The 18835-nt window shown below is 45.0% G+C and overlaps 1 long non-coding RNA gene across 1 annotated transcript; it reads left to right on the top strand.

Annotated features, from left to right (window-relative positions):
- Window positions 1-3552: 3552 nt before the first annotated feature.
- Window positions 3553-13425, top strand: LOC124145817. Its single transcript, XR_006862602.2, has 3 exons — window positions 3553-3938; window positions 11318-11845; window positions 13312-13425. It is a non-coding gene; the product is annotated as an uncharacterized LOC124145817 (long non-coding RNA).
- Window positions 13426-18835: the final 5410 nt, after the last annotated feature.

Below are 18835 nucleotides of genomic sequence, written 5' to 3'. Positions count from 1 at the left end.
CGCCCGACCACGTGTATTGCCTGCTCCAACGTGTCACCCGCTGCATGGTGTCCAACCTGTGCCAGTGATACTCTCTGCGCAACAATGTGTCTGCATTATCTCGACCATCAACATTAACAATTAACGCCATGTCGCATTTATTTCAGCTCACATCAAACTGTCGCACAGTAAGTTGTTTTTGTTGAAACTCCCGTCTTTGCCAGCAGGGGCAAGGCGGGGCGAGTTTTCATTGTTGAATTATATAGGCAAGATTAAGAATTAATCCCGCGTCCTTACTCCCGGTGCAATGCGTCTGTTGTGGAACGCTGGTCTTAACTAACGGGAGTAAGGTTTTCCTTGTCTCATAGAGACAATATGTACAACGCTCAAGTGAGCCATAGATAAGTGTCGTTAAGGACTGCAAGATATGTTATTCACTTTCAAGTCAATGTCGAACTAGGCGTCGCACATGCGTTCAGCGTCATCTGCTGGGATAGCTTGCCTCTTTGTATTTTTTATATGCAATATAACCATTAACAGAAGACGAAGTATACTTTTTGATGTGACATGTTCAACTGTATAAGATATTCCACGAATGAATAAACGATATTTCATTATATACTACGAGGGGTGTCTGAAAAACTGTCTGTCTGTGATGGACTGTGTTGACGGAATTGGTTACTAAATATTTTTCGACATAATCCTTTGTGACGTCCACAGACTTCTGGCAAAGATGCTGGTGTTCCTGTGGATCTCACTGGTGTAGAAGGTTCATGTTGGCGTTGTGAAAAGTCGTCCTCCGCAGAAGAAACAAACAAACAAACAAACACTTTGATGCGAGTCATCAACACGGCGGGAAACTCTTTAAAACCGGTGACACGCCCAGTTCATGTACCCAAGAATGTGCCCTCTTGAGAGACGCCTGCTGCATTGCTGACATTTGGCGAGTCTTGGACCATACATAGTCATATATAATCTTCAAAAAAAGAAAAGCAAAACCAGATTTGTGTGAGGTAGGAAAAAACAATAAGGTATTGAGCCAAGATGTTGTGGAGAGAACACTTGGTGATCGTAGTCATCTCAGTTATCGGTACATAGGAAAAGTGCAAGGTGAAGGTCAGCTACCATCAATATGCGTATGTCCCCCCTTGGAATCGATAGCGGCCTGATATCTCCTGCCCACGGAAGAGACGAGTATGCGAATGACATTCTGGGAAATGATAGCCCACTCGACCTGCAACGCAAAAGCCAACTGCTGCAACGTCTGGGGTTGTGGTTGACGTCAGCCTAGCCGTCTATCCAATTCATCCCACATCTAATGGGTTCAAACCCGGGGATCTGGAGGGCCAGGGGAGAAAATCAACGTTGTTTTGTTGTGTAGACGGGCTCTTGTGATCTGTGCTGTATGCGGTCGAGCGTTGTCCGTTTGGAATACACCTTTGCTGTTGGCTGCAATTGGGAGGACGTGTGATAGGAGAATTTCGTTGATGTATCGTTGAGTCGTAAGATTGCCCTGGATATGGACCAAACCTGTCCTGTCATGATGAGCGATACCCGCCCACATCATAACGCTACACCCACCAATCCTGTCCACTTCATGTACGCAGTTTCCGGCGTAACGTTCTCCCCGACGTCTGTAGACTCGTGCTCTTCCATTCCCTCGACGGAGGAGAAATCTTGATTCGTCGCTGAACCAGACATCTCGCCATCGCAGTTGAGGTCATACCCTGTCTTGACGACACCAATGCAGTCGTTGTTGACGATGTTGTCGACTCAATATGACGCGTCGAACAGGACGTCTTGCTCGTACACCTGCTGCTCTTAAATGATTTCGTACGGTCACGATATTCTGCGCAGTCCGGGTATTTGGGATGCGGTTGAGGTGGCTGTGGTCGGCCTTTCACGCAGTCGGATGTAGCGATCTTTGGCGGGGGTGGTAACCCTTGGTCGTCCCGACCTTGGCCGATCACGTGTTGACCCATGCTGTTGAAACCGATCCCATAGTCTTGTGATAGTGCTGGGCGCTACATTGAAAACCCTGGCTACAGCTGATCGGGATTCCCCTGCCTGCAAGCGGCCTATGACGTTGTTTCTTTGCACTTCTGTTAATCGTTGGATGTTGTTTAACTGTCATTATTCGATTGACGCCGATGCCAGGCAATCAAAAACCATGCACTTTAATACCTTTTATAGTGCTGCTGCACGTGCAGTACGTGCAGCTCCATGGCTCTTTTGTTAATGCACTGGGTGCGTTCTTCCGAATTGTACGTGTTTCCCGACTAATGGTTTGCATGTCCTTGTGATTATTTTGATCCAAGAAATTTGTCACTGACACTATAACACATTAAACCTCTTCATTTTGCACCTCTTGGTCCGCTAATTTTGCTTTTATGGCCAAAAATATCAGTATGGCGTTTCTTTTTTTGAAGAGTATATCTTGTATTTTTAGACGCTGTCCTTAGTGGTGGCAGTTGAAGGTCACCCTTCAAGGGCGTTAACTGACTTTAACTAGATTTGAGTTCGGGAGTGTCATCTTGGCTGGACTAACGAGTCTATGCATAGTCCAATGAAAATCGCGTAACGAACTAGACATCTGGTTCGTAAACACGTGCAGATTTCGGTGGACTGAAGAATTTGCAAAGCATGTGTACTACCAACTGGGCATCGACAGATATTGTGCAAATCTTTTCATGATTTTTATCAAGGTGCTAAGGTATTTTGGTGCATTTCTCGAGATAAGGCCCATGGGCGGATACAGAGGGGGGGGGGGGGGGGGGGGGGGGGGGGGGGTGCGGGGGGTGCGCACCCCCCCTTTTTATTTCGAAAAAAATCTTTATTTCTGTATAAATTACCACCATAGACAGTAAATAGATCTTAATTGTGCACCCCCAACTCCCCCCCCCCCCCCCCACCCCACCCCCCCACCCCCCCCCCTTTAAAAAAAGCTGTATCCGCCCATGAGGCCCGTTTTGTGAAGAAGAAGATTTTGACTATCGATCAGATGGTCTTGACTGGGCGCCGCCATGTTGTTTGAAGCATTTGTTGGTGATATGAGAGGTGGAGTCTTATGGTCGATAGGATGGACATCGAAGGGACCATTTTACACCATGTGTAGTAACATCCGGTGAACTTGACATGTTTGTACTGGCATCTACCGGAGGAAGGCACTTTAACATAACTAAGATTGTGGATGATGTACATAAGAAGCATAACTTTTGATGTAAACTGACGAAAAAAAGAAACTTTATCAAACTGAAAGTCAAAACCCCGAATAGTGTTACAAAATGGTTGAGAATCAATTGCCCAAACACAGCCACAACAGTTTGCCGAGTAATGCACGTGCTACATTACCCAGATCAGTGGAACTTGAGTTAGAAGTGAATCCTTTGCTGCATTTGCAGCATGCCAGCCTACGAAGATATGGATATAAAAAGAACGATGTACTGGTCATTCACACACAAACCGTTGGACAGTGACGAATAACATGCTAAGAGTAATGGTGCTGAGAGAACAAACCATTGGTATGATACACGAAGAAGCAAGGCATGACCACGTTGCAATTAGTTTAGGATGAAGCCGAATGATAGTCATCAGGCTGATGGGCCGTTATAGGTCTTTGGTGAGAGTCACGACTGGGAGGCTGCCAACCCAATGATGATAATCAGGGCGATTAGGGGGGTTCGAACTCAATACAAGGATCATGGGACGACGTAGGGTCTTGGTCAGACTTGACGTGTATGTATGAAACAAGTGCCTGGTCCTGTGTGTACGCTTCAAGCTGGCTGTCGCGTTGTAATCTGAGTGGAAGGTCTAGTACATCGTAATTAAACCTCACCGGCCACTTCACCCTGTTAACTGAAGCAGAGGAAAATCCACGTCCGGCGAAAGTAGAAGTAATGCATTGCATGTGCGTGTTGGAGACAATCCAAACAACTGTCCTAACAATCATAGACATTTGGGTAAGTCCGTCATTTTTTGAATTCACAAATAAGGCAAATAGCTTTAAAAATATTAACATGTATGGTTTATACAGCATTTTGCAGCGAATATGGAATTATGACTCTTCTAACCCATGTCTGTTGTAGTATCTGGTTTACACGTCCACGTAAAGCACAGCCCGGGGCACAATACAGTGTACCCGTTCCATTTGGGGCACAATTTATTTCTCGTTTTCTAAATGTGGGGGCACATGTTGTCCCATGGAGTTGTTGGTTAGATCCTCATTCCACACTCCCAGGTTTGGCCTGTTCGCATCAAACATGCTGGTGGGTTTCACCGACGTTGTTTTCTTCCATGGCGACCCCGACACCTTGTGGGCAAATCCCACACTGACCGCCTTTATTGAAATACAGGGACCACGGTGACGCCGCTTTTAGCACTATTCCAGCATCAACACATCGGAGATAAATCAGAAATGGGTTTCACACAATTTACTCATGTATGGGAATCAAACCCTGGTCTTCGGCGTGACGAGTGAACGCTTTAACCACTAGGCATCTCCAAGGTATCATGTGTTTTTATTCACTTGGCTTGGGTGTAGCGCGCGACTCCACTTTATCTGTGTCGGGTTACCATAGGTCTTCGGCAACCCATGCCAGGCGACTTTACTTGTTGTGAAAGCCGACTAACAGAATCGGGTGGTCAGGCTCGCTGACTTGGTTGATGCATGTCATCGATCCCAATTGCGTGGATCGATACTCATAATATCATTCATTAGATTGTCTGGACCAGACTCGATTATTTACAGACCGCGGTCATATAGCTGGAATATTTATTGAGTGTGGCGTTAAACAACAAACAAACAAATTGTGTCGTCCCAGACTTGCCGCAGTAGATCGGATGGTCAAAATGTGTGACCCGAGTGTCATCGTTCCCGACGGCGCGGGTCGTTGCACTTGCATCTAACCCACTGATCTGCCTGCTGTTTCTGGACCGGGGGGTGGCGTGGATATTGCTGACTGACGTGAACCCGTGGTTAGACCTGGCTCGGTATGGAGTCGTTGTCTCTATGTTTTAGATTTCTTATAGCTTAATCTTGTAGGGCACATGGGTGTAGACATAATTCAATAACTGCAAACGGGCAGAGTGAATAAATTCCTTGCTGGTTTGGGTTCGAATCCTACAACTTTTTATTCTAAGTTAGTGTCGTGTCCGTGCAATGTCGCTGATACACTGCTCAGAAACAAAAAATGTCATCGCTGTTCTCACTGCAGATAACCAAAAATAGATTTATACCAGCCGACACTAAAGCGTGCACACCCTACCTCAGAATAACTGCCCACGTGCACACCCTACCTCGGAATAACTTCCCACGTGCACACCCTACCTCGGAATAACTGCCCACGTGCACGTCCTACCTCGGAATAACTTCCCACGTGCACACCCTGCCTCGGAATAACTGCCCACGTGCACGTCCTACCTCGGAATAACTTCCCACGTGCACACTCTGCCTCGGAATAACTTCCCACGTGCACACCCTACCTCGGAATAACTGCCCACGTGCACGTCCTACCTCGGAATAACTTCCCACGTGCACACCCTGCCTCGGAATAACTGCCCACGTGCACGTCCTACCTCGGAATAACTGCCCACGTGCACACCCTACCTCGGAATAACTTCCCACGTGCACACCCTACCTCGGAATAACTGCCCACGTGCACGTCCTACCTCGGAATAACTTCCCACGTGCACACCCTGCCTCGGCATAACTTCCCACGTGCACACCCTGCCTCGGAATAACTTCCCACGTGCACACCCTGCCTCGGAATAACTGCCCACGTGCACGTCCTACCTCGGAATAACTTCCCACGTGCACACCCTACCTCGGAATAACTTCCCACGTGCACACCCTACCTCGGAATAACTGCCCACGTGCACGTCCTACCTCGGAATAACTGCCCACGTGCACGTCCTACCTCAGAATAACTGCCCACGTGCACACCCTACCTCGGAATAACTTCCCACGTGCACGTCCTACCTCGGAATAACTGCCCACGTGCACACGGGTCAGCAAACTATGGTTGTCGTATGAGACAACTAAATGGATAGGGGATACATGTCCTAACCGGTTTGGTTGATCGTATCACGATATTGGACGTTGCACACAATATCGACCACTGGTTTGTCTGGTCCAGACTAGATTATTTACAGGCCGCCGTGATATAGCTGGAATATTGCTGAGTGCAGAGTTAAATAGCATTAGCACACTTAAACTTAAAAGCGTTAAACTCACTCACGTGTATCATCATGCACTTACTGGTTGTGTGAACGTTGCGTCGCCTTACTGATAATCAAAGATCTGTTGATCTGTTATTGACAGACACCACTGTCAGAATAACGTTTAACCCCACAATCTGACCTTGCACCTTTGATTGTAATGGGGAGTACTGGCAATTCCGTCACACATGCTCTAGTTCTAATGGAAGTACTCGAGATGTTCACGGTGGTCTTGTCTGGTGCAAGACCCTGGGAGCACACCCGGGAAGCTTTGTACTTATATCAAACGACTGATCTATCTGGAGCGTCTTCTTGATCTGGCAAGCGGGAACATGGGATACTGGAGACCATTTGTCGGTGGACTGACATGCGATAGCCTGATGGCGACTGCTGAGTATTGATAGGTGTGTTTGGTGAGTGACTGCTGAGTATTGATGGGTGTGTTTGGTGAGTCAGCACTGAGTATTGATGAATGTGTTTGGTGAGTCAGCACTGAGTATTGATGAATGTGTTTGGTGAGTCAGCACTGAGTATTGATGAATGTGTTTAGGTGAGTCAGCACTGAGTATTGATGAATGTGTTTAGGTGAGTCAGCACTGAGTATTGATGAATGTGTTTAGGTGAGTCAGCACTGAGTATTGATGAATGTGTTTAGGTGACAATACACAGAGCTCCAAGTACATCAAGTTCCTAAACACATGGTTTTCGTATAGAAAAGTAAACCCAGGTCTTCGGCGTGATGAATCGATGCTTTAACCACTGGGCCTCCATGACAGTGACTCGGCACAGAGTTAGTCAATTATACATTTACATCTAATACCAAAAAAGATTTACAAAGCAAAGTAACATATAATATTCGTATCGCCTAATTCCCGAACAATATATTTTTCTTTACCAAGTGTAGACTTAACGATGTCACTTCTATCGGATGCGGCAACATGTACAAAGCAATGTCTCAAATATGTGTTTCACAACCATGTATTTGTCATTTTATAACATTACGAAAACCTCAACCCCACTTCTTTAGTATACTGATCACAATGTTAGACGTGAATACAAGATCGCTTGACAGCATCTCTGTTGCGGTGAGCACTTAATAGTGAGTGATTCCGGTTTCCGACCGATAACATCTGGGCCACCAGCGGAATTGGCTGTGTGTAAATACTGTCTGGAAGTGCTCGTGCCCCCTCGTCTCCTCGTGCTGTTCGTGTACCCAGTGCACGCTCTCACGCGGCGATCTCCCGCATCTTTCCGCAGCGCTTTATGTAATAGTCTTTAAGTCAATTACAAGTTGATTTCCTCTCTTTTGACAGACATATCACATATTTACAACTCATTTGTATTACTTTCATTGCGGGAGTTTGAAGTCGGGGTGTTCAACGCAATTAGAATGCCGGTGCACCAATGTCAACGAAAGTCATTCTTTGAAAGAAATCGAAAACAGGGCTACATTAAAAAATCATTAATGCAGTCAAACTTCCGTGTTTTGTGTTCGTGCGATGTCAAGCTGAAAAACACGACGGGGAGTCGAAAAGTATAAAACGCTTAAAAGGACAATGCGAGGGAGTGACACTCTTTAGGGAATATTATACAATGAGGATAAAACAACCACATGTCATTAGACTTTAAAACATATGGTTTCATATTGCATTATTCAAAATAGGACACTCCTCTCTGCATGCCTGTGTTGAAATACACATGATGTATGTATACACCGAGCGTGTCAGGCTGACCCCACTCACTGCGAGGTAATTCAAGTGCACATGACGCAGTCATAACCTTGATATGCTAAATTATTAAACTCCAACACACACGCTCTGGTTTCATATAATCTCATTTTAAGCATAATTACTCTCATAGATAATTATCTAATAATTTTAGCAGTGCAACAATTATCCAAATAAATAACGTATTCAAACTAATGTAATTGTTATGTCCCTATTTAAACAAGCCACTCCGTGAAATAGATGAAACGTTGAAGTTCAAATGTTGTACGATGATGGTGTCTTCGTTTAAAAACAATGCAGGTACTAAAAAAGCACGCGTGAAGGGTTCTTTTTAATTGCTTGACAAGCAGGCTTCATTCCAATCTCAGGGGTAGTTAAATAGTTCCTGGTGGGTTAAATGTAACTCTTGTGTACATTGAGGGAATCTGGCAGTAATATCCTCTGCCGCCGATGTATATGGCAGTTGATATATCAACAAATGTTGGGACGATATGTATGGGACTACATACACTTCTGTCCTAACCACAGCCGCCAGACACCCACACTGCAAGGGACATTTCCAAATAACGTCATTAAAATAACCAACATGACTACCAAACAACAAGAAATAAAAAAAAGGTTTATTGAATAATAATGCATAGATTTCGAGATGTGCATGTGAGAGGCATCTCGTTGTCTTGTATACTGTTTTGTCGAAAGTACCCTTTATTCTGAAAGTTCTAGCTGCATTGATCTAAGTCGACTCCTGCCTCTGATTCGAAGCTCCGAGTTCACCACTGGGTTCTAAACACATGGACATACCGGATTAGAACATAAACATTGTTATTTGAAACAGGGGTATAAAATTAAACAACTCGAAACCCCTCTCCCGAAAACTATACAATTCCGAGTTTCAAGTAGATAAGGTTTATAAGGTTATGTAAATTTATATACAGTTATACCGTTAAGCACGATGTCAGGCAGATGGAAAATAAATAACGGTACACACAGATGAGCTGACTTCAAATACCAGGCCACGGCAAGGGAAATACGTGCTCATGGAGTATTGCACGGAAACGATGATCGCATAATTGTGCAGGTGTTGTTACCAAATCAGTTAAACCCTTATTTCGTCCATTTTTATAGCGTTAAGGTTAAGGGTCTATCGTACCAATCAGATATACTTTCATTGTCATCTTCTTTTCCTCTAAGAGAGAAAATACTATAAGTCATACAACAACACATTTATGTGCACAACACTTTATAAACCAAGGCGGGATACGAACTGACAACCTCTTGATAGTCCTCAAGCTATGCCACCTGCGCTATGGAGACTGTTGACGTCATACATGTCAATTCCCCTGGTTACCGTTAACATGGCTTCGTGTACATTGTTGTGTTAATATTGTACCAAAGTCGTTGTTAGTCCTGGTGGGATTTGTGTTAAGCAAGTGCCATATATTTTCAACATATATTATGCACCTTATCCACATTTGACTTAATGCCTAATGCTACGCAGTTTCTTTGAACATGTTTAGATTATTAGGATAATAAACAATGAAATGCATTTTGTCCTGAACTTGTTTAAACACTAACATGTTTAAATTCTGAACATATTAAGTATTTAAACATGTTTAAATTTTAAACATGTTTAGATTATGTGGATGTTGTTTAGGTCGTGTTTAGGCTGCAAGACGACAGTTCATTTCATGTGATGGACCCTAGACGTGTTAAGATAGAAGACACGAAATGTGTATCCTTTAGGATTTCAACACATTCTTGAACACGTTTAGATCTGAACAGGTCGTGCATGTGTTTACAGTGTACAGGTACAAGTGTTAAGGGATTCTCACATTCGATCTTAGAAGTCGATATATGGGGGCAATGAACATCCAAACTGTTGTTGTTTAACGCCGTACTCAGCAATATTCCAGCTATATGACAGCAGTCTGTAAATAATCGAGTCTAGACCAGACAATCCAGTGATTGACATCATGAGCATCGATCTGCGTAACTGGGATACGATGACATGCATCAACCAAGTCAGTGAACCTGACCACCCGATCCCGTTAGTTGCATCTTACGATAACCATAGTCGCCGCTTACGGCTGGGATGCTGAATACCTATGCTCTACCCGGATATTCACGGGTCCAAACTTTTGTTGAGATGGAGGTTTAAGACATTAACTGCTCCTTAAAGACATGGAAACGTTATGAATGACTACGGGAACATTTCTTAGAGCGCTCTTTGAGACTGTCCTTGCCTCACCACTATATAATAGGCTGGAAAGTACGACAGTAAGGAGCGAGAAGGATGTCCCCAACAAGCCACACGTACACACGTTAGTACACACACAGCCCTCTACCCAGCTGAAACAAGGTACACGGGTGGCTCCGTTATCTAAGATGCCGCAATTCATTGTGCAGAGTTGTGTCCCTTATTTCTGCCAGGATTCGATGATCATGATCCTTAATTTGTTAGCCTTTTACCAGTGCACGTGGACTTGGGACTTTCTTCCCGCATTGACCTGGCACGCCATGATATGCTAATATCTGAAATTCTGTTCCTGAAAGCTTATATATAACTTATGTTGTAGCCTTTAAAATATGATGAAAGATTGGAATAGGTCCATACTTAATGCCAAAATAATTGTAACTATTTGAAACTATAATGTTTTATAAAATATGCTTCGTTCCTCGGCCTGAGAGGGCTTCCGTGTCTCAGCTATGGTGGCAGGCGTGGTCCTGTGTACTAGGCATGCGTCACAAATCAGTCGGGGGCACGGATGGCCCAGTCGTCCAAGGCGCCGCAATTCGCTGTGCAGAGTTGCGTCCCTAGCGCACGCCAGAAACCTATGATTGTGGGTTCGAATCCCGGTTCGCCCGATTATGTTTCTAGGTTTGTCAGCACCATACCCGTGCTCGTGGGTGTCACCGAAGTGGTAAACGTCTGAGACCTGCATCACTTCGGGCTTTCCTCCCACATTAAGCTGACACGCCGTGATATAACTCGAATACTGTTAAAAGCGGCGTTAAACCCAACTCACTCACAAATCAGTCGAAGTTAAGCAATGGGTGACTGCATGACTGCTGAGAGTTTCTAGGGCGTCGGCCCTGCTCCCCATCTTCCCGAGGAAAGGGAGTTAATTGACTATAAATCTCTTGGAAGCTGAGAGTGAAATCGAGTGCACACTGATCCAGTGACCGGGGTGTTAACAGTGTAGCGCTTTGAGCATTCCCCCGTGTGGTGTGGCAATAGAGCGCAATAGAAATGAACTATTATTATTACAATAACATCATATTGATCACATGGCTTTGGTGCGCATACACCGCCGTTTAAATGAGGGTGTCAGACTCTTTACAATTAAATAATTTTGTACCGTGCATTTTGAAGGACTTTGTAATTTCTTTTCCAGACATGACGGATGCCTGGGCATGTGTGTGGTTTGTCCTTTGTGTAGCTGTTCTGGGGACGATATTCCGCAGGGTCGTTGCTGTCACATCCAGGGACCCCAAAGTGTCGCGGACTGTCTCAGTGTACACGAGCTGCCTGGGGGATTCTAATGAATGCCAGCGTCCAGTGTCTGAGACGAGGCGCGTTATTCACGATGGTCGTTGCTGCAGTGAAAACATCACCACAATTAATGAAATCTTGAATTGTCAAAACGAGCGATTAAAGTCTGTGTACGGTACCAATTCGCTTCTGATAAAGGAACATGAGCGGTACAGGAAAAGACGCGGGAAAATGACAGATGTGAAGTCAGACGACAATAGCCCAGACGAGAAGGTCACGAGAGCAGACGACAAACTGGAAGAGAGTGCTGGCGTTACTACTACAGACATTGGTGTCAGTGGACACCTTCTAGACACCAGCATGTACATCACATATCATGATAACTCGGGGGAGAAAAGACAAGAGAAAATTACAGTAACGGAGTCTCAATGTAAGAAATTTGCGGACAGTCGGCGAAGACGCAAGAAAGGGGATGGGACATTTTGACATTCCTGCGTGGGGAATCGACAATAACAGGAAGCGTTCGTAAATCGTTGACGACGCTGTCGTGTATTTGTTTCGGGAACATGTAAATATATACTGAACCGCAAAAGAAACGTCACCATGGATAGATATATGAGAAACTTTATTTGTCCAAACACTTTAAACATCCTGTGAGACATATTAAAAAGATGAAACTTGGCAAAACTGATCATCAAGTTTGAAATTAAAGTGTCAAATGTTCTTAAAGTGAAACACAACACTAGTCTCTGAGAAAATGGCATCATAAGTCAGTATCTCGTGTGTCCTCCATGTGCATTGATGACTGCCGTGCAACGTCGATACATGGAATGGATGAGGCGGTTGATGAAGGCCATAGGCACTTGAGCCCATGCTCTGAGGAATGCCTGACGCAGTTCAGCTGCAGTGGTCGGCCTTGGTCAGACGTCATTCAGCCGTCTTTCAATCTCGTCCAACGGGTGCTCAATAGGATTTAAGTCAGGCTGAGGCACTCCACTGCATGGTTCCGATGCCATTCTGCTGGAGGAAGTCTCTTGTTGCTCTCGCAGTGTGGGCACGGGAGTTATCATGCTGAAACTCGTGGTTGTGGCGACGTGCCAAATGAGGTATGGCGTGTGATCTCAAGACTTGATCAATGTACCGAGCTGCTGTGACAGCATTGCCTCTCCCTGGACCGATGTCCTGGAAGACCAGAGAGCAGACCACACCTCTCTCTCTCTCACTGAAGACGGTCCCGGCGATGACGTGGTGTCGAAATGCGGGAACGCACGTGCATTTCAATTTGCACGGAACTCACGTGCATCGGATTACCATGGCCGTTGCCGTGATGCGTTTGGGCGATCGGTTTTTCGTCATCTGCTTTGTTTTTTTTATCATCAAATTTTATTTGTTCCGGACAAGGTAATGTTAAATTTTAGAAAATTTGACAAAAAATACCCAGATATTTAAATGACAACTTTTCATGCAATGTTACCTGGGACGACGTTTCTTTTCGGTTCAGTATATATTCTGTATTAGCTGACTACTTGGTGGCCTCCTGAATACTGTACACATGTACGTTATTGACCCCTATTCCCCGAGAGGTTCCTCTACTCCTGCAGTGTCAGTGCTATGGACGGATGTACGGATAATGTAGGGCAATAGTCAGGTAGACTATCCGCATCCGGATTGCTGGTAGAAAATTCGACAGTAAATATCGTTTTGATGATAAAACATATTCTCAAAATATTTTCTTAATAAGTATCACTGTTTTTCAACCTTAAATTTGAAAACCATGCTATTCGACTTGGCGAAATAGATACCGCGTTTATAAAGCATTACGTTTGTTCGATATTCATCAGTACAACTTCAGTTATCACGTAGGCACGTGACTTCATCCATTGTATTTCATTCCAGAGTGACGTCATGTCTGTCTCACAACTATACAAGTTCACGTAGAGAGAGAGGGTGCATCAAAAAATGACTGACAACGTGTGTATCTTACAATGTCGATGAATATGTCAGAATGGGCAAAATATGTTCGTATTCTGTTCTTCACGATTAATCGAGCTATTCCACAATAAATATCGATATTTAAAAAACCCCAACTCATTAAGTGACCTGACAACAACTGATATCCATAACAAATGCAGCACATACACTTGGTGTTTGTTGTTTTGTTTGTTTAACGCCGCAAATATTCCAGCCATATGACGACGGTCTGCAATTAATAGTGTCTGGACCAGGCAATCCTGTGGTTGACATCATGAGCATATATCTGCGCAATTGGGATACGATGACATACATCAACATAGTCAGCGAGCCTGACCACCCGATCCCGTTAGTCGCCTCTTACAATACGCATAGTTGCCTTTTAAGGCAAGCATGGGTCGCTGAAGACCTATTCCACCCCGGAGCATACACTTGATAGATCATTTGCTGCAAAGACGTTTGCTCTGAGATGTCACAAATACACTTATCCCAACACTTATCAAGAACACTGCACTTCGTATTGTCAGAAACGTCCCAGAGCCTCCTCACATCACTCCTACTCACATCACCCCTACTCACATCACTCCTACTCACATCACTCCTACTCACATAAACCCCTACTCACATCACTCCTACTCACATCACTCCTTATCTGGAAGTCCTGCATTGGTTGCCTATTAGAGCAAGAGTGGACCACACAGTTTGACGTTTGGTTCACCAGTGTCATCACCAGACTGCTCCAGAATGACACAACACTCATCACCTGTAACCCTACAATCTGCTGACCAACATCCTACTACCCCGAGGCGAAACCAGAAATATTTTGATCAAAGATCCTTTAGCTATGGAGCTGCGATTCTTTGAAAGCATTTGCCACTTAGCCTGAGACTATCTACTTCCCTTGACTCTTTCAGGAGCCAGCTAATGACCGCTCTGTTCAGCAAATAGTGAGTGAGTGAGTGTGGTTTTACGCCGCTTTTAGCAATATTCCAGCAATATCACGGCGGGGGACACCAGAAATGGGCTTCACACATTGTACCCATGTCGGGAATCGAACCCGGGTCTTCGGCGTGACGAGCGAACGCTTTAACCACTAGGCTACCCGACCGCCCCTGTTCAGCAAATAATACTATCTATAATCTAAAGTACGCCAAGAAGTGTTTTGTCTAATTACTTTACGAAGTAAAACATACAAATGAAATCGTAGTGAAAATATGTCACACAAATACAACCAAATATATTCGAATGAATTAAAGCTTGAGGAAGTGTAAATTTTAATGAAACACTTGCATTTTGCGAAAACATCGGCTGCACTCGTAGAACTAAATGAACGTGCAAACTTTCAGCGACGGCATCGTGTCAGTAGACAGACAGTGTCACGGCAATAGAGGGAACATGGTATCCGAGCACGTCGACACAACCGTGGAATGACGTTAACGCCACAGCACCATCGAAACAGGCGGGTTTGGCGTTGGCAGATTCGCGAATAGGGACGATGTTTTGCCTGTTTCGAGCAGGTGGGCAACAGCGTCTGTACAGACGTCAAGGTGAACGCCTAGCGCCGAACTGTGTCCAGGATGTTCAGCCTTTAGGAAGCGGCGTTGTGGTGATCTGGGGAGGCATCTGTGGAGACTTGAAGACGAGGCTGGTTATCATTCAAGGCAACACAGCATCATTACTGCACAGAGGTAGCCGGATGAGTGTTGTGAACCGTTGTGCTGCCATTTATCAGACAACAGCGACGCGGTATAGCATCACCAAGCTAGATCTCATACTTCCTCAACAACATGAACGTTAAGGTTTCGCCATGGCATGCATGTTCTCCCGTGATGAGCCCATCGAACATTTGTGGAATGATCTTGACAGGCAAGTCAGAAGGCGACCTGTGCCACCAGTCGACCGTCAGGAGCTTGAGCGATGTATCATGGCAACAGACTCCCGCCAAGGTCATCAGGCGTTTGACGTCACTGGCTCATCGATGTGTTGTAGCCTGCATTGATGTTACTCATAAAGTTTGAGCAATTTATGAGTGAAAATTTGTTCACATGATGCTAAAACGACACTCTCATTAAATATATACTGAGTCAAATTAAAAACTTCACATTTTTAAAAGTAGTCCCATATATGATATACAACGGTCAAATGTATCAGAGAAGGTAATTTTTAATCATTAATGTCCAAAGAAGGATTTTAATTAACGGTGGTAACCATAATTTGTTCCAGGCACCTACGGTATTGGGTAATAACATCAACAGTTTAAATCATAAGTCCCAAGCACGAGAATCTGATGGCACACAAGATCAGTAGCGTGTATGGCCACCATGTGCGTTGACAACTGCCACACAACGCCTCCGCATGGACCTTGTGATGCTAGTGAACACATGATTGTGAAGAGGACGCCATTGTTGCTGCAAAATGGTGCCAAGATCTTGCAAATTCTGTGGTTGGTTCTGGAGAGTGCGCAGACTTCTGCCAAGAGCATCCCAGATGTGTTCGATGGGATTGAGGTCTAGAGAACTTGGCGGCCAGTCCATGACGTTGACTCCCGCATTCTGAAGGACATTCCTTGTCAAAATTGCTGTGTGGGGTCTGGCATTGTCGTGTTGGAAGATCAAACCGGGTGCTGCCATAAAAGGCAGAAGTTCTGGTGCCAGTACCTGGTCGCGGTAAGCAGCAGCGTTGAGATTGCCACAGATGACAAAAAGCCTGGAACGTGCATTGCCACAGAAAGCACCCTAAACCATGACACTTCCGCCTTGAAATCTGTCAACTTCCTGTACACAACACTGGGCGTAACGTACATGACGGCGCCTCCACACCCTCGCCCTACCATCAGCAAATCGAAGGTAAAATCGGGATTCATCCCTAAAAGCGACTTGATTCCAATTCCTCTGAGTCCATCGTAAGTATCGCTGTGCCCACAATTGACGTTGACGTCTGTGTAATTGAGTCAAATTCGGCCCGCAGTATGGCCGTCGTGCTTGAAGGTGAGCAGTTTGAACAGTTTGCGCACTCAGTCTACCCCTAAACAGTTCATTTCTGGTTGATGTAGCCGTCAAAAAACGGTTACGGAGGTGACGTAAGACAATCTGACGATCCTCTGCATGTGACGTCACACGTGGTCGACCTGGCCGAGGGCGATCAGCGGTGGTACCCGTTTGCTGTAGACGCGTCTGTAAATCATAAACAGTCCGTCGACTACAACCCATCGTCCTTGCGACTTCAGCTACGGACGTTTCCGTCTGCAACATGCCGATGGCACGTTCAAGTTGCACATTTGAAAGGCGTGGCATGACAAATGGCCGTAAAGACTTTCGTTTTCTTGTGTGTTTTTGTTGTTGTTAATGACTGCTAACAAGTATGGCTGAAAACACGTGCGGTATTATGGCCACGTGACCAGTTGCACGTGAAAAACCACTTTTGCCACTATAATGCTGTGCACATGATTTTGATCGAATCACCTGCACAAAAACGGGTGTTATCTGAAGACAATACGTGGCCATTACTGTTTAAATACACAATAAGGGCCCACAATGATAACTGGTCAAACTGTTAAAATTTTAGGATTGTGAAGTTTTTAATTTGGTTCAGTATATATACAAACGGAAAAAAGTAACCCTGATGTAAATGTTATGTTATTGAAAACTCGTCATTCGTCTGATCAATGATTGATCATAAACTCATTGACAAAACCTATACCTGGTGTCAGGAGACAGAGCGACACGCCCTAGAAGACGGGTGGTGTAACAACTCAATTAACAATGTCAATATCGGTTGTGACCTCCATTTGCGTTGATGCAGTTGTAGCAGCGGCGGCGCTTTGAAAACACCAGATGATTGAAAATGTCAACCAAAGATTGGCCCAACTGAGCTCGCGTTACCGACTGGTTCTGCTCCTATCGTAGGCGTCGTTCCATTTGCACAAAAGGAAGAACATGACCTCGAACGATGTCGTCCCGGTAACGTACCCCATTCCAATTGCCATTGACAATTGAGTTGTGTTCTACCTTGAGTTGTGACGCCGCCCCATACCATTACACTTCCACCTCCAAACTGACGACGTTTAGAAACGCAAGCGTCGCTAAAACATTTTTTTCATGGGCGCCTTTAGACCTGTGCACGACCGAGCTGTCAGAGCTGTCCATAGGTCACCTGGGCTCATCTGTGAACAGTATACTGTCCCAGTCTTGTCTTCTGAACCTCAGACACTGTCTACCCCAAGTAAGGTGTGCCTGACGGTGACGTGGAAACAAACTTGGGCGTATCTCAGGACGTCGGTTCTGCCACTTACTAGTCTCAACTCAGGAATTGTTCTAGCTGTTAATGTGGCAATTTGGCATCGATTCCGTAGATGCACCTATCGAATATGGTTGTCCTGTTGACGTGACGTCACACGTTGACGACCGGCCCATGGCAAGTCATGTAGACAACGTCTCCAAAGAGATGACATTGTGTTTCGATGAACATTAAATGTCTGGCAACTTCGGATTGCGCCATTCCAGTTTGCACCTTCCTACGGCGCGTATACATTGATGTTCTGTACTGTGGCATGATGTTTAGGGTTAAACAAAAGTGTTTTATGAGCAGCTGATAGCTTAACAGTTATTGTGTGCTGTTCACATTTTAAAAACAACGTGTGTGAGTATCCAAACATGTAGGCTCCAAACAAACACGCAAACATGCAAATTGTGCGCTGTGCATGAACATGCACGTCTTAATTGTGAAAAAACGACTTAAAGTCGGGTATATGTCTTCATGAATATGTGTTGGAAGATGCAATATTTAATTTCTGAATAATGTATTTTTATTGAAATTTATATGAAGCACAGTTACTTTTTCCGCTTACGGATATGTTTTAACCTCTAACATGCTTTCGCTTTGCTTCAGTCATCTTTCAAAGTCCTTGCGTACTTTCTGAACTCGATCAGACGAACCCCAGGGTGTAGGGTATTCATCGGACAAACGGCGGGGTTAAGGGACTTGTAAAAACATACACTGGGGTGTAGGGACTGGATCAGACAACCACCGGGTTGTAGGGGCTGGATCAGACACACACCGGGGTGTAGGGGCTGGATCAGACAAACACCGGATTGTAGGGGCTGGATCAGACACACACCGGGTTGTAGGGGCTGGATCAGACACACACCGGGGTGTAGGGGCTGGATCAGACAAAACCAGGGTGTATCGGCCAAGATCAGACACACACCAGGGTGCAAGGGACTGGATCAGACAAATATCAGGGTGCATGGGCTAGATTAGACAATCCAGGGTGTTTTTTACTAGATTAGACAAAACCAGGGTGTGTAGGGCTAGATCAGACAAAACTGGTGCGTACGGGGCTAGATTAGACAATCCAGTGTGTATTTGGCTAGATGAGACAATCCAGTGTGTATTGGACTAGATAAGAGACAACAACACGGTATATGGGGCTTGATTAGACAAAACCAGG

This window comes from Haliotis rufescens, unplaced genomic scaffold (assembly GCF_023055435.1).
Source record: "Haliotis rufescens isolate VD_foot unplaced genomic scaffold, xgHalRufe1.0.p SCAF_6, whole genome shotgun sequence".
Taxonomy (NCBI): domain Eukaryota; kingdom Metazoa; phylum Mollusca; class Gastropoda; order Lepetellida; family Haliotidae; genus Haliotis; species Haliotis rufescens.
The sequence above is the reverse complement of the archived record's forward strand: the minus strand, read 5'-3'. Positions and strand labels throughout refer to the sequence as shown.